Raw genomic sequence first — 6,560 nt, 5'->3', positions numbered from 1 at the left:
GCTCCTCACATCACTGTTAGTAATTAAAGTCAATCACCACTTGAACAGGCTCGAGCCGACGAGAGAAGAGACACAAAGCTTACACACAGTGCTGCTGTTATCATGTTGGTGTGCGATTGATTGAGTCAATAACAGAAACATGGCAGACACACACGCACGCACACACACACACACACACTCATTACCAACCTCACTCAGAACTGCAAGTTTGAAGTCAGGAGTAAAATCGTGTTAATTCTTTTGTTTTGAAGCTGAGGATCTTCTGTGTCTGTTGCCTTTAAATCAGAAAACGAGCTCTGAAGTGAACGAGAAGTGTTTGTGTCCACGTGATGGATCTCTGTCCAGTGTCCCCTCACTTTTAGCTCCATGTTTGGTCTCCACCACCTCCTGAGGGAAACATCCGGCTCCTTAGCTGCGAAATTCTCGACTTTGTTCACCAGTTGCTGAAAGAGCTGGAACTTTCTGTTAGGCCGAGTGGAGCTGGAGATGTTTCTGTTGGTGAGACTGTTGGAATAACATTTTTACAAAAGCCTTATATCAGTTTGTCTGAGTCTAGTCTGCTTTTGATCATATTTCCATTCATATCTAACAAATTAAACCCATTAAACTTAACTTTGTATTATTTATTAACTTATTACTGTTATTTCTGTTCACTGCTCTCACTCAATGTCAGTGGGGATCAGCTGCAGCTCCCTCTGCAACACTCAAGAGATAAACAGTATAGATGATGGATGATGGATGGATGATAGTATACTCTTGTTTCCAAAGTTACATCGACACATTCACACTTGCAGCTGAAATGTTTCCTTGTTGCATTTCACTGTGACTCCAACTTGTGTCTCCTGGAAACTTTCTGCTGCTTCCTTGAATCTGAAGTCGCAGTTCAGAGTGTTGGGCTGGGGGTGTGAGCGGTGACGCCACCGGAGAGACGACACAGTTAAAACGCTTGCGGCCAGAAACCTGACCCGCAGCAGACGGAGGCTCTGGTGGATTCACGAAGCTGAAACTCTCGTCTGATGAATCACGTGTGAACTCGCTGAAACTCGCTGAAACTCTGCAGCCTGAGAATCTCCGCTCCTCCTCGTCCCGACTTCACCTGCAGATGAAATCATTTTCCTGGTGGAAGAAGCTGCTTCTGAGTCTGAGTCTGATTTGTTCTTGCAGCTGCTGTGGAGCAGATGGAAGCTCCGTGATTGGACCACTCTTCACTGCAAAGCTTCTGGTGTAAAATGTGCAGTGAGAATCTAAAAGAGCAGAAGCCGTGTCCCACTTTCTGAACCACACATTGTGTTTCCCGTTCTTACAGCTACACCAACCAGATAGTTAAACTGCTTTGTACTTACACGATGTAATCTTTCCAGGGATTTAAAACGTAATCTTCCTGGAGCTGAAAGTTAGTTAGTCGCTTAATAGATTAGTTCACCCGCAGAATGAATTAATCGTTGCACCAAAAGTACAAAGACGGCAAATAAATAAACCAAAATCCAAACCCGCTCGTGAAGACGCCACAGGGCAGCGCTCCAGATATAAACAGTGACGCACTGAATGTCCATGAGACGGAGACGTGTTCTCCATCTTGTTGCACTGTGTGTGTGTGTGTGTGTGTGTGTGTGTGTGTGTGTCGAGCCAGTAGGTGGTCTAAATGGTGGCAGCATATGTCAGCGCTAATCTGATTTGGGTGATTCAGTGGACGGAGAGAGAGAGACGGATGGAACAGAGGGAAAGGGACGAGGAAAGAGGGTCGGGGAGGGAGGGCTGTTATAGATGGAGTGGTGTCGGGGTTAAGACAGATTGTGTTAACTCTGGTTTTACAAATGTAATGTGGGTCAGCGCTCAGTCTGGTAGACGAGAGGATTAGGCACACACACAGACACACACACACACACAGACACACACACGCGGCTTTGTAGTTGCTGGAAATGTTTGTTCACTTGTGATGGAGTGAAGCTCTTCCTGTTTTCCGTCTCTGTGCTGGTTACACAACATGAACTGGTTCCACGAAGCTGAAACATCAGACGCAGGAAAACACAGAGAACAAATGTCGCATTGTTATTGGATTTTATGTTGAAATTAAATATGAGTATATATAAGAAATAAAAACCCTGATAAGAACATTGAAACGTATCGTACCAGAGGTTTGAAACTGTGATATTTAGGAGAGAATTATCGTATTTAATCCATCGTGCACACATTCAGGTAACAAACAAAAACCCTCTCAAGTCAGTATTTGCTTTGTCCATTCATGGCTACCGTAGAATCATGGTGGTACAATGTGGGAGATTCAAAATCAGGAATACTTTGTTGATCCAGGGGGAATTGGGTTTCGTCACAGCTAAGAACAGAACTATATACAGACCAAGACAATAACAACAATTATAATAACTTGAATATATAATAGCACCTTTCAAGAGACCCAAGGACACAATAACAATAAATAGAAAAACTAAATAAACCTAAGAGTATAAAATAAAACGTTTATATGATATAAGTGTTATCAAAATCCAATCTTTAGACTTTTCAGTTTAGACTGAACCTAAATATCAGACGAAGCTCTTCAAACAGAAAGACCACTACCCCCCCAACTGACAACACGCCCACGTCAGACGCCGTCTACAAACCAATCAGAGCCAAGTACAGGTAGACTCCGCCCACGTAGGTGATGACGACAGGACGTACGTAAAAGGTTTTAGTCCCTAAATTACAATGTGAAACCAGAACTAACAGATCAAATGAAACTATGGAACAAATCGATGAAGTTTGTTCAGTTCAGTGAAAACATTCCTTCATTTTGTGTCAGTCAGTAAATACAACCTGTATCTTGTGACCCCCTGCTGTTAAAGCGGAAATGATTTATTTCCTGTCGTGCTCATATTTATCCAATATTGTTTTGACCTGTCCATCATCCTGCCCCCCCCCCCCCCCCCCCCCCCCCCCCCCTGACGACCTGTGACCTCCAACAAAACAAGCAGCTGGATTAATCAGCCCCCGCAGCAGGCAGATGAGGCGTTAATCCACTCTAATCCACCACATTAGATACCGGCACACTCGTTTTTTCCCGGCTGCGACGTGGCCATTCTGCTGTAATAGCCAACGTGGGATTAAGTGAGAGCGCTAAGCCACTTCTCGCTGTCAGAGCGTCGCCGGCGTCAGCGTGAACAACAGCGATTTAAGACCTCGGCGGCAGGAAAAACAGACATTTAGATTTAATAAGGTGACATGACAGTGTTTACAGCCCCAGACGCCGGGTGGGGTGAGGCGAGGCGAGGTGAGGGGGAGGGGGAGGGGGGAGGAAATGGAGGGGTGAAGGTACAAGGAATAATCCGGCCACAACAATACGGCTCGCACAATTAAAAGTACAACAACGTCTGTCAATATTAGTGTGAAGACAGATAGCTGCCGTCACTTTAATCCCTGATAAACCTGCCGCTGTTAATCCTTCATTTACTACTGCTAACTCACCCCCCCCCCCCCCCCCCCCCCCCCCCCCCCCCCCCCCCACACAACACACAAACCCATTTGTTTTTCTTATTAAGTCCAGAGAGTTGAGTTTAGAAAATGTTCTTTACCGAGGTGGATTATTTATTTATTATTTATGGAGTCGGGATGTTCGGTCGAAATTTATAATCCTTTCACTGTTGAACAACAAAAAAACATTTTAAAGCATCAGAAAGAATTTGTGAGAAAAAAAAGATAATTGTAACCTGCAGTTTAAATGATTAATGATATAAAATGTATATCAGATAAAAATGAAATAATAATAATGTAATTTTAAATTGTATATCTCCGGACCTCAAGCATTTTCAGAATTTCCTCAGATTTCACAGGATTGTGTAGAAGTGTGTTGGAGGCTCGGGGGGGGGGGGGGGGGGGGGGGTGATGGGCTCAGCTGAGACGAGTTCTGGCACTTTGAACAACATGAAATAAACAAGCTGACGTTAATAAACCGATTTCACTCTAGTGAGAAAAATCAAGCTCAGCCTCTGATTCACTGTCTGTGTCTCCTCTGTCCTCCTCTGCTGTGCTGAGCCTGATCAGCTGGATCACGTCACGTCATGTGAGAGGAGATGAAACAACACGTGTGTGTGTGTGGTCCATGTTCACGTGACCACAAGTGTAAAGACATGAGGCAAATAACGTCAGATCATAGAGAAACTGGTGATTCTGCAGCTCGGGCTGCAATTTTCTAGAAAGCTACTGAGCCTCAGCAGAACCACACAGACTCTCTTGTTGTGTAGAAGATAAAAACAATGTGACCCAACCCAGTAGCAGTTTGATGGTTTTCTTTCAAATGCAGCAAGACTGTTTTCTCGGGTTCTGACAGATTCTGATGGTGACCACACGATGATGTCAGACAGGAACTTCAGAGACGTGATCTGATTGGCTGGTGCTGCCTGAAAAGTTCTTCAACATGACCACATTCAAGTCAATGAGCAGAGTTTCCGTTGAAGCTGCAGACCTAAAGAGTTCATGTTCATTCCTAACATCTTTCAGTCGGACCAGAGACAAAATGGAGCAAATGAAGCAGAACTTCCAGGTATTTAAACCTCATCGGTCTCACAGCAGCAGTGTCAGGTTTCCTCCTCCTGTCCTGATCCAGCAGGTTCTGGAGTCAAACCTAAAAATCAAAGAGATGCCATTGAACAGGTAAATCCCTAAATTGGATGAACCTCTGACAAAAACTGGCAACCAGTCAGTCTCCCAGTTGCTCCCTCATCGATTCCCAGACTCCTCTGCTGCTCTCAGTGAGCGTTAATGTGACAGCCACTTTGAAATTAGGCAGGGGATTAAATTAGGGCTTTAAAATCCTTTTGGAGTCGCTCATTCAGACGTGAAAAGATTAAGGGGCGACGATGAAAAGGGATTCTAGTTAAGACCTACATTATCGCAGACCTCAGCGCCCAGACTGAAAAAAGTGTTGGGTGCATTTGAAGCCATTTGAGGATCTGTATAAATGATTTCTTTGTGGACGAGTGAATGAAATTATAGAGCAGGGACCGAGCGCCTTTCTCTCCCGCTCTTATCAACCTTGCAAATGGACAGAGCCTGTGAATCAAACACACTTTCATTTCTGACAAAAAAGGCTCAGGGGCAGACGAGCAGAACGCCAGGTGAAGTTATTCACCTCAAGGTAATATTTACCGAGACAACAGAGAGATGGAAAGAGACGAGAGGAATTCAGCCTCGCCAGGAGCGGAGGATAGATGATGGATGGAACAAACAAACTGAGACTTCAATTAAAAATAAAAGGGGAAATATCTCATTCCCCTTCTGCTGATTGGATTTATATTGGCAGAGTTTGTTGCCTGGTTACCTCTCATTGCAACGCTCATTTCCAAATGTTGATTAGTTCGGAGACAATAAATAAAATCGATGGCGGCAGCCCGACCGACCTGATGGTTTCCGGGGGAGAAGGCAGAGCCTCGTCCTCCCGAGTCGGAGCGTCTCGTTTGCTCGGAGGAAGTGGACCTGAACCGGGACGTGAGCGCCATCTTAAACTCTTCAGGTTCACGTTTGGTCCGTTCAGCGAGAGTCGAGGCGTCGTTCAACATCCCACAAGCTTCACACCAGACGGGACTGGAACTGCACAGACCTCAGGAATATCTTTTATTTAAGGGATAGAATTTAATGTAAAATCCAAATGGACAATGAATTCATCTTATAAATGTGCATCGTCCAAAATGATTAAAAACACATCAATGAACCTTCACATTGCACCGGATGATGTGTTTCATTATTCGTTTTTGAATTTGTCCTTTTCAGGTATTGAATTTAGGTCATATTATTATATTTATTTAGATTTATTTGGTAATTTATTTAATTTGCTCATATTAATATAAAGTGTCTCATTCAACATTTGTGAGTGAATTCCCTCTTCATGTTTTTACATTTGAAGGAAGAAAATGTCATTAAATAAAAATAGGATGAAATAAAATCGAGTTGTATTTTTTACCTGTTTAAATCATTTTCAAGTACTTTCAATACCATGTATTTAAACTTTCATCCAAACAAGTCCTGTGGTTGTTTCCCCAACTTTTCATTTGATGTTCCTCTCGTATTTAATCCTTTACAGCTTCTTCTTCTTCCTCCTCTTCTTCTTCTTCTTCATCTTCTTCTTCCTCTTCCTCTTCAGTGTCTGGTTAACGAGCTGTGCTCCTGTTGATGGATGACGAGCCAATTAACACGCAGGTGTGACAGCAGACTCTCATCAACATGACATCGCCAGCGATCCGAGGAGACGAGAGGATTTTAAAGACTTTTATTTTACATCCTACATTTCAGGTAACGTCCTGTTAGCGCCTCCTTTCTTTTTATTCTTTACTCACCGATACCTTTGCTATTTGCTGTATTACATAAAGATAAGTGGCTCTGCTGACTCGTTAGCTCTGGAGTGTCAGTGGATTAACACGTGATCCTGTGTTGTTGATCTCCTGATTCGTCCTGATTACTTTAAAAAAACCTGAACTTTCATTTGATTCACGTCGTCGGAGAAATGAAATGAAACTTCTCTTGGTTTCTCTTCCAGAAGCTTCAGGCCTCAGACTGTGTTTTATTTTCCACAC

This window comes from Hippoglossus hippoglossus, chromosome 10 (assembly GCF_009819705.1).
Source record: "Hippoglossus hippoglossus isolate fHipHip1 chromosome 10, fHipHip1.pri, whole genome shotgun sequence".
Classification (NCBI taxonomy): Eukaryota; Metazoa; Chordata; class Actinopteri; order Pleuronectiformes; family Pleuronectidae; genus Hippoglossus; species Hippoglossus hippoglossus.
This window is presented reverse-complemented; position numbering follows the sequence as displayed.